Source organism: Cricetulus griseus, chromosome 8 (genome assembly GCF_003668045.3).
Source record: "Cricetulus griseus strain 17A/GY chromosome 8, alternate assembly CriGri-PICRH-1.0, whole genome shotgun sequence".
Classification (NCBI taxonomy): domain Eukaryota; kingdom Metazoa; phylum Chordata; class Mammalia; order Rodentia; family Cricetidae; genus Cricetulus; species Cricetulus griseus.
In genome coordinates this window covers 56,721,746-56,738,313 of record NC_048601.1, presented here as the reverse complement: position 1 = coordinate 56,738,313, position 16,568 = coordinate 56,721,746, and the positions used below count along the sequence as shown (strand labels likewise).

The following is a 16,568-nucleotide window of genomic DNA, read 5'->3' as shown; positions in this document are numbered from 1 at the left end:
GTGTGTGTGTGTGTGTGTGTGTGTGTGTGTGTGATGGTGGTGGTACATGCATGCCCGTTTTGTGTGTGTATGTGAATAGGTGCATGACTCCATCCATGTGTGAAGACCAGACGTTGATATCTGAGTATTTCTCCTCTGCTTCTCTCCACCTTATGACTTTTGAGACAGCTGGAACCTGAAGTCTATCATTTTAGTTTGACTGACCATCAAGTCCCCAGGAGCCTCCTGTATCTGCCCCCCTCCAACCCCCAGCCATGAGGTTACAGGTGTTCACCACTGTACCAGACTTTTCCATGGGTTCTGAGGATCCAAAATAGGTCTTCATGCTTACACAGAAAGTTTACCCACTGAACCATCTCCCCAGCCCAGAAGCTGCTTTCTGAGAACCGCTGAGGCTCCATTTCCAGAGGTCTTGACTCTTGAGAATACCCTTGGCGAGCTGGTTCCCAAAACCCCGTGGAACTCATATTGCTGGAGGCATTGAGAAGAGTGAGGAAAGAAGGGTTTGGGTGGGGAAGAGTGAAGGCCTTGGCCATGTCCAGCCAAGCCACTGGCAGACCTTCAGTTCTGCATTCCCCTCCCTGAGCACAGACCAGACACCACAGCCCCTGCTCCTTTCTGTCACCCCAGTTGCCCCACACAGCTCAGCTGGCCAGTGATTCCCTCTCCTTGCTCCTTCACTGCTCCTGATTCCTTTGCCAGGACTGCCACATGCTCGGATGTCCTGGGTAGGGTGTTCTCTCCTCTAGTTCTTCCTCCCACCTAGAGCCTGTTGACTTCCTCTCCGACATTATAGAAGACGGTCCTCCATGAGCCTCCACATCAGGCTTCTCCAGTGCCCTGCCTACTCCTCCATCCATCTGCTCAGAAGCTACCAGGGACCAAATAGTGGCCACTCCCCTGATCACTCTAGGTCCATCAAACCCATCAGAGCTCTCCCACATTGCATCCCTGTACCCCTCTGCCTCGAGCCTCCTCTGTGCCCTCAACCTTCTGGGCACTTCTAGGAAGTTGGCTGCTTCCCGGAGCCCCCAGTTAGACATTCTCCATTTCCACAAGGCCTGGGTCATCCAGCTAACTGCCTGACCATAGCTTCCGGTTAATATGAGCAGTTCCCAGTCCTCAGACTCTAGTCTGTTCCCCACACAAGAGCTTCCAAGAGCTCACAGACTGCCAGGACGTGACACCACTGAGCAAGCCCTCAACATGATCCAAAGCACACTCAACTCCTTTCAGAGACCTTCTCTTTCCTTATCACCCCTTAGCCCTACCACTCAGTCGCTACCCTTGACTGCTTTCTGCCCATACTTCTAGGGCCAGGGGCACCAAGACCAAATCAGCCCCTGCCTTAGCTGTCTGTGTCCTCCTCCTGTTCTGGGACCATCTCACTTCAAGGCATGTACATCTTCCTCCCAGGCCACAGCAGCAACCTGCTCCATGGGTCAGGATGCCCTGAGCTGTCAGTTACAGCACATCCAGCTAAGAAAGACCCAACCTAGAGGGATGCTACACACCAGTTATCTCACTTGTGTATACTCAGACATGATCAGGACCTGAATCTCCTCCTTTCTCTGTGAAGCATAGATAAAACCAGCTTGAAACAGATTTATCCAATCCAGAATGCATGGCCATTGAGACTGTGGTGCAGGCATTGTGTATGCAGATAAAAGCATGGCTGGCTGAGTCTCTAATGTTTCACTGTCCCTCGTGAGGCTGGATCAGCACTGTGCAGGGTCATTCTCAACTGCAAAGAGCAGGCCTGAGAACCCAGGGCCTATTTAACTCAGCCCCAGTGATATCAGGTGCCTGGCTCAGCCTCACTTTGATTTCCTGGGCTTTCTGTGGAGTGCTCCAGACTGTCTCAGTACCGCACTCCCCCCAGGCAGTGGAATAGAAGACATTTCCCGGCTCTGTGCCTCCTTAGTGTAAAGGCTTCTCTCATACAAATGCAGTGTGGTAGGATGCAATTGGGTGGAGGGAAGTTGTCCACCTCAAGAGTCATCCGATGTAATTTGGCCCCATCTTTCTAGTCTAACCAGGTAGCTTTGACCTTTGACCTTGTTAATCACTAACTCTTCTCAGTCCTGGGTCATTACCCCAATTTGATAAACATATATCATCTAAGCCTTTGTCTCCATAGCTACCACAGTCATTAACTGGGCCAAGACATTCTGAAGAAATCTCTTTCCATCTGACCTGGATCTTTCCATCCAACTCCCTTTGGGTGCAGCCATTCACCCTGGAGAGCTGGGGATGAACAAAGTATGCTTAGGTAACGTCGGAAATGGAGGCCTACGGGAGATGAAGGTGATATAGACTGACCTCAGATACCCAGGGAGGCTCCATATAGTCAAGGAGCTCTGTCCTCCTGGTTACAAATCAGGCATGTTTGTGCTCCTTAAGTTCTGCTAACCAAATGCAACCAAAGGATCAGGGGCCAAGATTAGAGCCCCCATAGACTAGCACTCTAGCACCCAGGCTATGGAGACAGGACCTTGGGGACTTGTAGGTGGTGGAGCAGCTGTGCACTGAGAGCACCACCAGCTGTTACCATGAGCAGTGACATGCAATCCAGCCAGCAGAAAGATGGCAAATCACAGGATTCTTTCCCAGCAGGGCCAGGCCGGGGACACCCCGTGAGAAAAGAACACATTGGTGGGTGAGCATTCCATCAGGCCAGCCAAGGAGCCAGACAAGGCACACTAATTAGTCTGGGCTTGAGGGAAGCCCTTGTCTCTGGAGCTGTTGGATCCCAGAAAAGCTTCAAACATTACCTTTATATCCATCACAGACCTAGCTCCTCCCTATCTGTGATTTATCCCTGATACAAACGTCCTATAAATAGACTGGCACCCAGCCTCCGCTTTGGGGAGGAAGGAAGGTCACATAATAGCCAGGCCATTCCAGCTCCCGGGTCTCCACGGACCTCATCGGTGTGACTCCAGAGATGGGCACACACTCTGCCCTTCCCTCCTACCTCCTACTGTGTAGCCCGATAGGAATGAACATGAAGGCAGTCCTTGGGTCTGTTCCTAGTGGTGAACATTTTCCGTTTTACAGCTTCTCACACTATTTTACTCTCACAGTCTAAGATTCTGTGGGTTCCATACCTTCCATCACAATCCAGATTCTTTCCAGGACTTTCTGTTTGTTTATTGTGTGCATCTCTGTGTGTGCATGAACAGGTACATGCATAGCACATGTATGGAGGTAGGAGAGCAACTTCGGGGGGCTCGGTTCTCTTCCTCTACCAAATGTATTCTGAGTCATCTTGCCAGCCTTGTTGTTGCTACTGCTAAAGATTCAATCTCTTAATTTTTTAATATGTTTATTTATTGTGTGTATATGTGGGCATATGTGTGTGTGTGTGTGTGTGTGTGTGTACATACATGATGGTGCACATGGGGAGGTCAGAGGACAGCATTCAGGAGCTGGCTTTTCTTCCTCCATGTGGATCCTGGGACTCCAACTTTGTCAAGCTTGGAGGCAAGTACCTTTACCCTCTATGACATCTCACCAGCTCTTCACTCCAGTTTTCAAATATCTTTTTTGTTTGTACATGTGTGCACATGTATATGCACGTGTGTGGTGCATGCATACGTGTGTGCTTTTGTGTGGAGGCCAGACGTCAACTTCAGATGTCCTTCTTCAGGACTCAGTCTACCTTGGTTTTCAAGATGATCTTTCATACTTACATGGTGTTCACCATTTCAACAAGACTGACTGGCCACTGAGCCCCAGGGGTCCCCTTGTCTCTATCACTGGAGCCCTGGGATTACAAGTACACTCTAGTTACAATGCCTGGCTTTTTAACATGCGTTTTGGGAGCTCGGGTCCTCATGTTTGTCCAGTGAGCACCTTTCTCTCTGAGCCATCTCCCCAGCCCTTCTCTCCAGCTTTTAAATCCAGACCATTCCTCCCCTAAGTTTCACAAAGACTTGGCATTATAGAGCTGCTCAGATCTCCTCAAGCTTGCCAGGTAGTACCTGTGAGACTCCCCAACTGGTGTCAGAAGAGGCATAAAGAACCCTAGGGCCATCATGGAGTCCCTCTTGAGTCATGGAAAGAGCATAGTAGGAACTACACCTCTGCCTTGGCTATGCCTCATTCACCCCTGGAAAGGTTAGCTTCAGCCCCAGGCAGTGGGTGGAGTCCCTTTGCAGTAAAGGAAGACTCCTGGGGGGTGGCAAGACAAAGCCAATTCCTCCCGTATTTTGTAAGGTCAAGTCTGAACGCCTCAGCGTCTGTGAGGAAATGACTACATGGACTGCAGTTTCTCAATGTAGCACTGTTGTGTTTTCTGAAACTAGTAACGATAAGATCCGGGAAAATTATTACACTCAAAGGGCCAGAGAGGGATCCTGGAGTGTGAGAAACGGGAGTAAATTCAGCTTTGAAGGGCTTGCTCACCCCTAGATCTTAGTTGTCCTTCTCTCTGCAATGTGCTGGAAATCAGATATGTGCCTGGATCTTTGGAAGCAAATCTGTAAATGTCCTGGAAGGGCCATAACCATGAAGCAGAAATCTCATTCTCCCTGGCCACTGAGCTTCTCTCCTCTCTCTCTCTCTCTCTCTCTCTCTCTCTCTCTCTCTCTCTCTCTCTCTCTCTCTCTCTCTTATATGTCTTGAGTTCCAATGAACAAAAAGAACTTAACCAATTAGGGTTAAGGACATTATAGAAATCATTTGCCATTGATTAATAGGCATTTAATTATCAGTAAGAATTTGATACAGTGTGAAATAGCTGTATTCTGCTGTAATTACTTGAGTTTAAAGCTGTTTTGTGTTCCTTTTATAAGAAGAAATTTTCAGCATTGCTCAATCAAAGCCAAAAAAAAAAAAAATGTATGTTCCAAAGCATTCACTCCCCACACTTACATGAACACTCCTCATTTCAATTCTTAGAAGTCTGTTGTTAATGTAGTCACCAGCTTTTCTGAGAATTGGGGTTTTAGTTAATGGAAGTCACCATCAGTTCCCTCTAAATCTCTGATCGGTCCGTTCTCGCTTCCCTCTGCCTCATCTCCTCCTTGTCCTCTTCCTAGGCTACATCTCCACAGGGGAGCCCACTTACCGCCTCTTCCTCCAGATTCACCCTGTCCCCAGTGCTTGCAAGCAGACCCTGTCTATTACGGGAAGACTGTTAAGGTTGCCAGCAACCTCTAAGTGATCATTCAGCCCGTGCGTGCTTCAGACCTGCTGTTTCACACTGGGCTTCTTCCCCACTGCTCTGTTAGCTCCCATCTCTTCTGTTTCCCTCACAGCTCTTCTTCAGGCACCTCCTCCTGCCTGTCCTAAGAGGGCAGCTTTCTGTTCTCTCAGGGAGACCCTTTCTTGTTCCTTACCGTAGGTTCAGACTAACTCAAACCCTTGAGCCCAGAACAGACCAATTTCTTCTCCCTTTGTCACCTTTCCCACCACCTCTGTCCTGGGTCAGCTGCCCGGCATCCAACCATGAAGCCAAACTGGGGGTGGGGGGGGGGCACATACACCATGCCTTTCTTCATTTTCTCATTCAACCCATCTCCAAGTCTTGTAACTATCTCCTCCTTAGTGGCGCCCAGACTGATTCCCTCTAGTTTCTCCTGAGATTTTGTCTTGTCGCACCAGGCCCTATGGAGTTTTCTTACCTCCTCCTGCCCGCCCTACTCTTCCACACAGCAGTAAGTTTATAAAATTCGAATCTGGTGCTGTCTCTCCTTTGTGAAATCCCATCACTTCCAGAAGGCAGGCTCCATCACCAGCCAGGCCTGAAGCCCTGAGCTTGAGGATACTTATCTCTGCAGCACCGCACCCTGTACCAGGAGTCAGCCCCCATCCACACACCCAAAAAAATCTTTGACTTCTTAGCAGACAATGGTACTCCAAACCACCAGGCCTAATTCCCAAATCTTTACAATTGTGATGGATTGGCCAAGGCCTCATCAGGCTCTAGGAACAAATAGGGTCCGTCACTCTGGTGATGTTAAAAACCTGGATTTCTCTGGTCCATGTCATGCAATCTCCACTACAAGTGTGTCTAGGAGTCTCCAAAGTGTATCTGCTACCTACATCCACACAATATTCCCATTGCCACCTGGTGGTCTGCTGAGCACTTATTGGGGGCACAATATCACCTTCCCAGCATCCATTTCTTCCCCACCCACTGTGTGCCAGCCAAGCAATCTAAATGGCCCTTACCCCCACCCCATCTTGACTCTAAAGTGAATCCTAATTGGTATAAGCCATTCTTAAACTCAACACTGTTGGCTTTGAGGCTAGTTGGAATGATATGGGGCTGTTCTGTATGGAATGTTTAGTAGATTGCTGGCCCTTAGCAACTAGATGCTCATCACATACATGCCTACATTATGACAGAATGTTTCAGACATTGCTAAATGCCCCCTGGGTGCGGAATTACCCCTACTTTAGTGCAACTGGTTCAGCTAATGTTGTCAATGCCATTCTTGTCCATAGATACTGGCCAGACTTGGATATGTGACCTAGATAGTTTTAATTTGAGTGAAGGTGAAGGATTGTGTTCCACGTTTGATGGTTTTTCTCCTTACCTCTCTGTGTGTCAACCTAGAAACTAGAAGGCACTATCTTGCAAACCTAATTCTTTCCATATGTCGGAAGAAGAAGTTACCATGGAAACTAAATAAGGTGTGTGGGGGGGAGTCCAGTCATGAGTGATGCTGGAAGACTTCTAGGTGGAGCTGTCCTGACCTTGTCTCACAGTTGGACTTTCCACCCTTGACTCCCTGCTACCAGTGGTATTGATAGAAGCCAACACCACCTCACCCTCTGCTAGATGTGTCATAGGTAGAACCGGAGATGTGGTTCCTGTGTGGGACATTTCCCAGTGGACATAGTCACGACAGCCAGGATTGCTCAAGACAAAGCCAACACAGTCCAGGGCCATGAAGCAAAGAGAACCTCCCTCTGCCCTGTGCTAGTCTTTGGGACATGGTGTCAGTGACCGTTGCTCTGGTAGAGATATTGTTCAGAGTTTGGGGTGGGGGAGATGCCTCAGTGGATAACGTGCTTGGCACACAAGAATGAGGACCTTAGTTTGTTTTCTTAACAGCCATGTAAACGAAGTCATGAGTGTTCTATAATCCTAGCACAGGATGGTGTGGATGGACGCTGCTGGAAACCTAGAGCTTGCTTTGCCACCAGCCTAGCCAATTGGTGAGCTCCGGGTTCAGCTAAAGACCCTGTCTCAAAAACTAAGATAGGAGGAGATAGTTGAAACTCCCAATGTACACTTCTGGCTCCAAATACACACATGCACATGCATGCACTATACTACACATGTGTGTGCACACATTAAATATTACTCAGAGTTTTAGTAAAACAATAATTTGAGTTTACCTCCATACAGCACTTTCTTTCTCAAAGACAAGATCTGAGTTCTTGAAACATGACCAAAAGTTGTATTTAAGCTTTAGAAAAAAATGACACCCTGTGTTAGATTCCTTTAACCTCTCTCAGACAGTCAGACCACACATGGTACTCTCCAATCTTACAACATAACCTCTTCCAGAAGGCTCCTCAGCCTGTCACACAGACAGAGTCTGGTTTTCCAAAGTATATATAGCAAAGAAACCAGTATCATATATAGCAAAGATATTTTCTATACAAAGAATCAGTGCACATCATTAAGAAAATGTGAACTAGTCCAGCATAGCAGTGAGCTTATACTGGTGTGGGCTGCAGGAACAAGCAATGCCTTTCCAGCATGGACATTATACCATCAAGGTAATGGTTCCATATGTAAATTCAGTCATGCTCATCACTAACTCTTGAGTGTGCTGGCATCTCCATTCCAGAGTTCTTTATTTAGCGTCATTTCTGGATTGACTAGATTCCATTATCAGGTAGTTTTTCCAGAAGGATTTATGAGTGCAATAGTCTCGGCATATTTCCGTGTTTGTGAGTGACTACTGCCTTTGCACTTGAGTGACAACTTGGCCGAGAGAAAACTTGTTGGGTAACGTGTCTCTCAGCACTCTACAGAACTTGCAATTGAGTGTTGCTGGGAACCTGCCTGAGCTAGCTGATAGATACTGTTTGCTTGCTTTATTCTTTTTTTGTTTAATTTATTTTTAACAAAAATATAATTATATAGTTTTCCCTTTCCTTTCTTCTCTCCAGCCCCTCCCTTGTCCTGCCCCTTGAAAAATCTCAAGTTGATGACTTCTTTTTCTTTAGTTGTTATTGATACTTCTAGATATATAAACAAGAAAATGTGTAAACACAACCTGTTGAGTCTGTTTAGTGTGGCTTGTTTGTATACATGTTCCGGGCTGGCCACTGGGTATTGGGTAACCAGTTAAGGGACTCATCCTGAGGAGGCACTAATTCTCCTGCTCTCAGCACTCCTTCGTTGTCTGTAGTTCTTTGTCTAAGGATGGGATCCCTGAGGTTTCCCCCTGACCACCATGTTAGAGTGTCTGTTGGTGTTGTGCTTCCTCAGAGGCCTCGTTTAGATAGCAGTATGGTCATGGTGTCATGGACAAAGCTACACTTCTCTGTGGGTGTAAGTGTTTAGAATTTATTTAGGAATTGCTCTGGCCTAATAAAATGGCACTAGTAGATTCTCCTCTAAGATCCACAACATAATTAGCCCCAGATAGTTGGCTAGGTTTCCAGCATCAGGCATGATTTCCCTCCTGTTGAGTGGACTCTAAGTCCAATTATATATAGTTGTTGGTTACTGTCAAGATGTGAGTGCCACTATTGCACCCTTAGGGATATTTTACCATGATGGTAGTGTTGTGGTTCATAGGCATCACAGAGAGGCAGGACTACTGACTGCTTCCCTCCCTCTTGTATATCATCCTTGGATACTATGAAAGCTAGTCCTTAGGGAGGAAGCTTTCAGGTCAGATCCAACTTGGATCCTCTGAGTTCTGTGTCTGAAGGGCATGGTGTCTTCAGCAATAGGAACTTACTTTCAACTTCTGAGAGACCAATATTTAATTTATGACTGGCTTGTTTTCTGGTTGGCTGGCCCCATGAGTCTTTCTATTTAATGACCTCCCAGCTTGATCTGTCAGACAACTGTGTCCTTCCAGGCTCCCCTAGTTGAGCAGTTCCACTTTAAATTTTTTCTATTCATTTATGCTGTCTGCTGTTGAAATAACAATTAGGTTTATGCTGGACTTCATGTGTGCACATCCCATGTATGCATGATGGTGTGTGTATGCTGGAGGGGCAGGGTACACATGCATGTATGTGTCTGCATGTGAAGAACCTAAACGTTAACCTTGGGTGTTGTTCCTCGGGTTCTATCCACTTTGTTTTTTGGAGACAGTGTCTCTCATTAGCCTGACCAAGTAGGATAGGTTGCAGCCAGTGAGCCCCCGGGGATCTGCATGCCTCTGCCTCCCAGGACCAGGATTACAGGCTTGTGCCTCCACACCTGGCTTTTTCACTTGGGATAGAACTCTGGTTCTTGTACTTGCAAGGCAAGCACTCTACTGTCTGAGCTGTTTCCCCAGCACTATGCCAGCCTCTTTTTATCTCTTTTGGGCATTGGCTTACTTATCATCTTATCAGATTTTCCCCCTGGCGGCTGCTATACATCTAACTCTACTTGCAAAAATCTGTTTCCCTATCAATAGGACTTGTATCTTCCCAACACATTTCTCTATTTTCGCAGCCTGGCCTCCAACTTGCTTTATAACTGAGGCTGCCCTTGAACTTCTGATTCTCCTGTCTCCACTTCCCAAGTGCTGGATTACAGGCCCGCACCACCATCCTGGTTAATCTCTCCCATCTATTCTCTGAGTTCTTCCTCTTCACTGTAAGGAGTTCGTGTTTTCATGCATTCCTTTGAGGTGATGGACAGATATTTTCTGAAATGTCTATCTCCTAAAGTGTTTCTTTCACTGACATCCACTTGTCATTGGTGTTACTCATGAGGCTACGTCTTCTTTCTCTGTTGAAATAGTTTTGTGGTGGTTCCCTCCGTTTCTTATTCATCTTTCAGTGGGGAAAGTTTGCCTCAAGGCAGAATCTCTCTCAAGATTCAGGGGGACAGTGAGGTGGATCACTGGATAAGGCATTTGCTGCCAAGTCTGACAACCTGAATTCAATCCCCAGAACCCGCACCCTGAAAGGAAAAAAACAACTCCTTCAAGTTGTTCTCCAACCACACATACATACACATGTTCACACAACTATGATCATTTTTTAAAAAGATTTATGGAGATACCGGGATAGTGACCAGGGATGCTGACTGTGTCAACTGAAGCAATGCTCTAGAATTTCTTTCTCTGCAAAAGTCTTATGATCCTGGTCAGGGCCACTTGGGTGCTACAATTCCTTCCCATCGTTAGCTCTGAGATTGAGCACGCTATCTTCCCTGTAGTCCTCTCAGACTTCAGTGTTCTTCCTGTTTTTACATTTCCCTCTTCATTTGAGAAATCAGATTTACTGTGGGTTTAATTTAGACACATTAAAAATCATTTATTTTGAATGTAGTTTGAGAAAACTATGTGACACTATACAACCATCAGTCCACATCCACCTTGAAGACAAAAGACATTTCCACATCCCTAAAACATCCCCTTGTGGTTTTCTGCTCCAGTCTTCTCTGGTGGCCCCCACCCAAGCAGCCCCTGACTCTTTTGTCATTGTAAAGGGATGTCAAAGGGATTGCAAAGGGCCTGCCTGCTCTGTCTAAGGCTCCTTCACAAAGCTCCAGGCTTTCCTAGATGCACCTGTGTCTCACACTTTGCTGTAGCTTAACAGCCCAGAGTGTCCTCGCTTTCTCGGCCCACTTGTTGGTTGCTGGGCATCTGGGTTATTTCTAGTTTGGGCCATTTAGGAAAAAAGTGGCTATGAAAAGCCACTTGTAAGCACCTGCATACAGACACTGTTTTCCTCTTGGGTAAACACTGGGAGGGGCTTGCTGGACTCTAGGTTAGAAGTGAGCCATACTGCTTTACACAATGAGTGTCTTGTCTTATGTTCCCAAACAACCTGTCGGCTTTTGAGCTTGTCGTCAGCGATGTTTAACATTCTCGGCCCAGTGAGCACGATTGTAATTTGCACTTTACTGAGAAATGGTGATGTAAGCATCCATGCCTGTTTTATTCAACAGTAGTAGGTTACTTGGGGAGAATTATCTCTTCAAATATGTTGCTCGTGTTTTAAGATTTACTTATATTGATGTGTATGAACATATGTGTGCAGTGCCCACGGAGACCAGAAGATGGTGTTGGATCCCCTGGGCTGGAGCTGCAAGTGGTTGTGAGCTACCTGTTGTGGGTGGTGAGCATCAGAGCTGAATTTAGTCCCTCCTTTGCAGGAGCAGTGGGTGTTCTTAGGAGCTGAGCTGTCTCTGCAGCACCTACATTGCTCTTTTTGTTTGTTCGTTTTTTGTTTCTCTGTGAAACAGTCCCAGCGGTCTTGGAATTCATTTTGTAGAGCAGGGTGGCCTCAAATTCACTGGAATCCACCTGCCTCTGCCTCCCAAGTGTTGGGATTAGAGGCCTGTGCCACCATTGCCCAGCTACATTGCTCCTTTTTAAGACTGGGATATTTATCTTATTATTGGGTTATAGCTCTTTGATTATTCTGGATACAAAACTTTGATGCTCCCTGGCCGGCTAGCCTAGGCTTCTTGGTAAGTTCCAGGCCAGTGAAAGGAACTTTCAAAAAGAAATCCAGTATCTGAGGAAAGACACCTGTGGCTTCCACACACATGCACTAGAGACACATGTGTGCATCCAATCCCACCCTTACACTTAACACACACATATGTAGGCAAAAAGAAAAAATGCAAATTTGACGGAATTAGCTGAGCATCATGGTGCATCCCTTTAATCCAGGACTCGGAAGGTAGATCAGTGAATTTCTGTGAGTACTGGGTCAGCCTGGTCTACATGGCAAGTTCCAGGTCAGCCAGAGCTACAGAGGGGGACCTTGTCAAAAAGAAGGAGAAGGAAAGAGAGAGAGAGAGAGAGAGAGAGAGAGAGAGAGAGAGAGAGAGAGAGAGAGAGAGATTGAAAACTGTCAAAGTGGACTATAGGTGAATGGTGGGATTTCCAGAAAGGGATAGGGAACTGGGGATCATTAGCTAAGAAGCTTGCCCAGGCTTGCACAAAGTCCTGGGTTCAGTCCTCAGAATCTCATAAACTGGATGTGATGGCACACACCTGTAATTCTAGCACTGGGGAGACAGGCAGGAGAATTAGAAGTTCAAAGCCATCCTGGGCTACACAGTGAGTCCGAGGCTACCCTGAGCAACAGAGTGAAGCCCTATCTTAACAAAACAAACGAACAAAAAGCCACCATGAGTGATGGGAGAGCCTCTGCAGGAGCATCTGAAGAAATGCAGCAAGAAGGGAATCCTTCTATGCTGCTTCATGAAAAGCGCCACTTAGGTTAGAGAGATGATGCAACAGCCAAGCACTGGCGTGTTCCCCAGTTCCTTTCCCTGCCACTGTGGTTAAAAACTCTGACAAAGGCCACTTAGTGGAGAGCTAGCTTATTCAGTCTCCCAGTTCCCTGGGACAGCCTGCTCTTAAAGGGAAGTTGCAGCCACAGACAAGAAGCAAGGAGCAACAGATGCTGGTGCTGGACTCACCCTCTCATTTGTTCACCACTGGAAGGCACGCCCACATGTCAATCTGGTCTAGACAATCCCTCAAAGAACTCTCTTCCAAGGCCACTCCAAATCCTGCCAGTGAATGACTGAAATCTCTTTTATGTCATGATTTACACGTTAGGTTGCACTCCTGCAAGAGGATGCCTTACTGAAGTCAGTTCTCTCTTCCACCGTTTGAGTCCTGGGATCAAATTCAGGTTGTTAAGCTTGGCTGCAAGCACCTTTACCTGCTGAACCATCTCACCAGTCCCTAGGCAATATGTATTGGTTAGTCATTCCCCCAAGCATCTGGCCTACCCCTGTAATCAATAATCAATCTCACACACATTTGTATCAGGGAGTCCTGCCTTCTGGGACTTTCTGCCCCATAAGTCTGTTTTCATTGTGTGTGTGTTGGGGGGGGTCTTTAATTGTGTTTGCTGCCTGTAGAACAAGCCTCACCACTTTGCTCTTATTCAAAAAATCACACAGCTGAAGTCAAGATATTCTTAGCAAAAAATCTCACTCAGAATTGATAAGAATTTTATCTAACACAGATGATTAGAATTGTATGTAATCGATTCTTCCTGAAAATGAAAGCTTGGAGTCTGTCCCTCTGTCCCTCCCTCGGTCTCTCTCTGTCTCTTTCTCCCCCCACACAGGGGTGTGGGAGGATGTGGAGGTGTGGGTGGGTATAAATCAAAGGTCAACCTCGGGTGTCTTCTTCTATTTTTTTAGACAGGGTCTGTCATTGTGCCTGGAACTCACCATTTTGATTCCACTGGCCACCCAGCCAGCCAGCCTTCATCTATGTCCACCACCCCCCCAAGCCCAATGCCAAAATTACAGATAGGCATATTCTGTCCTGACTTTTACATCGATGCCAGGGATCTGAATGCAGGTTGCCATGCTCGTGCGGCAGGCACCCCATCCCCGAGCCACCCCGCCCCCCAGTCTGAAACATGTTTGCTTCTCATCTGTAAGTTTTGTTTGGAGTTCTGCAAAGTCTTTTCTTTTTCTTTACATAAATCTCACATATCTCTTGTTAAGTTTATTCCCATAAATTCTGTTTTTGTGGTGACTGCAATATATTCCTGCAGTATGCTCGTTGTCAAAGGTGTTAGGTTTTATGGCCATATGCCTCAGCTTCTCATTTGTTAGCTCCGTGACATTTTCAGTTGATTTTCTCTTTCAGATGCTCAAATTAAAAAACCGTATCCTCTGAAAATGAGGGCAATAATATTTTCCCCTTGGGAATATTTATGGCCCTTATTTTATCTTCTTCTTTAATTGCTTTTCTAAGATTGCAGAGCAGAGCAGGGGCACCTTTGTCTGGGCCTTCGGCTGCTTCTTCTCTGACTGGAAAGGGTCCTTGCTCTCTGGGATGTGGAATGAGCATTCTTCATGCCTTCTGTTTACAAAGACACCTAGCCACACCAAAGAACTTCCTAAAATGCTGACCCACCAAGTCTGATTTTGTGACTAGTTTTGTGTCAAGAGGTTTTTGTTTATTATTATTATTATTATTATTATTATTATTATTATTATTAATATTATTATCATTTTATTTAGTCTTCATGAGTCCCTAACCCTGAGACATTTTCCAAATGTATAAGTTTATGCGTCTGAGTGGTATCTGGCTATATCTCATAGGTCTGTGCCTGTGTTTGTCCATGGATCTTTGTGTCAATTTATCTAGTGTGTGTGTGTGTGTGTGTGTGTGTGTGTGTGTGTGTGTGTGTGTACAAGAGAGAGAGAGAGAGAGAGACTTGTGGGGGGTGGGAGGGTGTGTGTGTGTGTGTCTGAGTGTGTGTGATGGGGTGATGGTATCTGTGTGTATGTCTGCCCACAATTATGGAAGCCAGAGGCCAACAGTGGGTGTCTTCCTCTATTACTCTCCACCTTGGTTTTTGAGACAGTGTCTCTCACTGAATCCAGAGCTCATTGATTGGCTAAGCTGACCAGCCAATCAGTCAGTCCCAGAGAACCTCCTGTCTCTGCCTCCCACTACTGGGGTTATAGGCACACACCTCCATGCCTGGGTTTTGTTTATTTTTCATTTTGTTTTGTTTGAGTGTATATGTTTGTTTGTTTATTATGTGGATGCTGGGAACTCAAGCTCAGGTCCACACGCTTGCATGACAAGCACTTTACCCACTAAGTTCTTTCCTCTGCCTCCCTTTCCACATTTTAAAATAGAGAGGATAGTCAGTGGTCCACAGCAGGGAAGTGAAAGTGGTCAGGGTTTAATCACAGACTTTCTGGACTGGAGACATGGCTCAGCACCAAAGTGGGTGGAGACAGGAAGATTGGAGGGGCTTGCTGGCTGCCAGCCTAGACAAAAACTCTCAGGAGACCCTGCCTCAACAGCAGGAAGCTGGAGCATGGTCAAGGATGACACTGGATGCCCACCTCACAGAAGCGTGCACCGACACACTCATATGCACAGACAACACACACACTTACACACAGACAACATACACACTTGCATACAAACAGACAACACACATACAGACAACACACACACATACACACACAACACACACAGAGACAACACACACACAACACACACAACACACACAAAATACACACAGACAGCACATACACAATCACATACACACACTCACATGTACACACAACACACACACATACTCACATGTATACACAACACACACACAATAAATAAATAAATACATAAATACATAAATAAATAATAAACTCAGACATTTTTCAGACTCTAAGGTCCCTCGGTAACAGAGCTGATGTGACATGTTGATCCAAAATATAGTTGTTCACTGTAAGCGAGGCCTCTGAATTCAACATTGCCTGGCTAGACTCAGCCCTGCTGCCTACGTTTGGGGCATTGCAGTTGAAACATGGGTTGAGTCAGTTTTCCAGTCATCTGGAAAAGACTTTTCCAATCTTTCTGTCGTCGGCCTGTGTTTCTCCTGCCCATCTGGCTGGCGTTGGCACTGGGCACTGCCAGCTCAGGAAGGTGCTGATCAGAGCTGCCCCTCTTTACCCACGGCCTCACCCCATCTACACAGTACAGAGTTAGCTGTCCATCCCTCCAGCCTTGAAACTACGCAGACACGGTGCAGGGTTAATTTTTCTCACCACCTTTTCTGCCTTCCCCCAGATTATTAGTCTACCCCGCCACATGGCCACTTCTTCAATTTATATTTCCTAGAGAAAAACATTGGGATTCTCTGGTTTATTAGCAGGGAGATGAAAGCTATTTCTGTGTTTTTTTTATTTTACTCGCTCCCATTTCTCATTTTACATGCTCATATTTTTTTCTCCCCCTTGATTGGGCTTGCTGATGGTTCCTGAAATTCATTGGTCCTCCTAAAGAATCAGACCCTGCTTTTATTCATCAATTCATGTTCTATTTTCTAACCCATTAGTTTCATCATCTGCTTTCTCTCATTTCCTTGGGTGGTTGTGGCTGTTTACTTCTCTCTCTCTCTTTCTCTCTGGAAAAAAAAAAGTGTTTGGCTCATTTATTTTTCTTGTTGCCCTCACTACTTATCATTCTGTTCTAGACAGCTGTCACCGAGTCAGTGAGGTATACAGTTCCTCTTAGACATGGAAGTCACTTAGTGAAGGAATCTAACTTCCCATGTGCTTTTGAATTTCCCATTTTCTTAAGTTCTGGCTAGAAAAGGTACACCATCCCATGTGACATCCCAGAGGTCTCTGATGACATCTCTGTGACCTTGTGCAAGCACACTTTCTGAGTGTGTCCTCAGCAATGACTGTGGAGAATTTGCTTTCTCAGATGGCCCCAGAGCTGAAAGTGTGTGAGCGTGTGCATGCATGTACCTGTGTGTGTGCTCATGCTTCCGTGTGAGACAACAGGCTGTTTCCTTCTCAACTCTTGGAGCAGCACATCCCAACCCAGGACCCAGTCTGCCACTCTTGGGAACCAGCCTTGTGCCTCTTTGTTTCCTCACCTGTTGTCTTCTCTCCTTCCTCTCTTCTC

At 46.2% G+C, this 16,568-nt stretch overlaps 1 long non-coding RNA gene across 3 annotated transcripts in view; it reads right to left on the bottom strand.

Moving 5' to 3' along the window:
* The window catches only part of LOC107978153, a 56,717-nt gene that overhangs the window by 29,238 nt on the left and 10,911 nt on the right, over window positions 1–16,568 (bottom strand). The window contains exon 4 of one of the 3 annotated variants that reach the window (XR_003487512.2): window positions 10,212–10,425. The exons of the other annotated variants lie outside the window; for them this stretch is intronic. This is a non-coding gene — a long non-coding RNA (uncharacterized LOC107978153). Of the gene's footprint in view, window positions 1–10,211; window positions 10,426–16,568 lie in introns of those variants that run through there. 3 annotated transcript variants of the gene reach the window in all.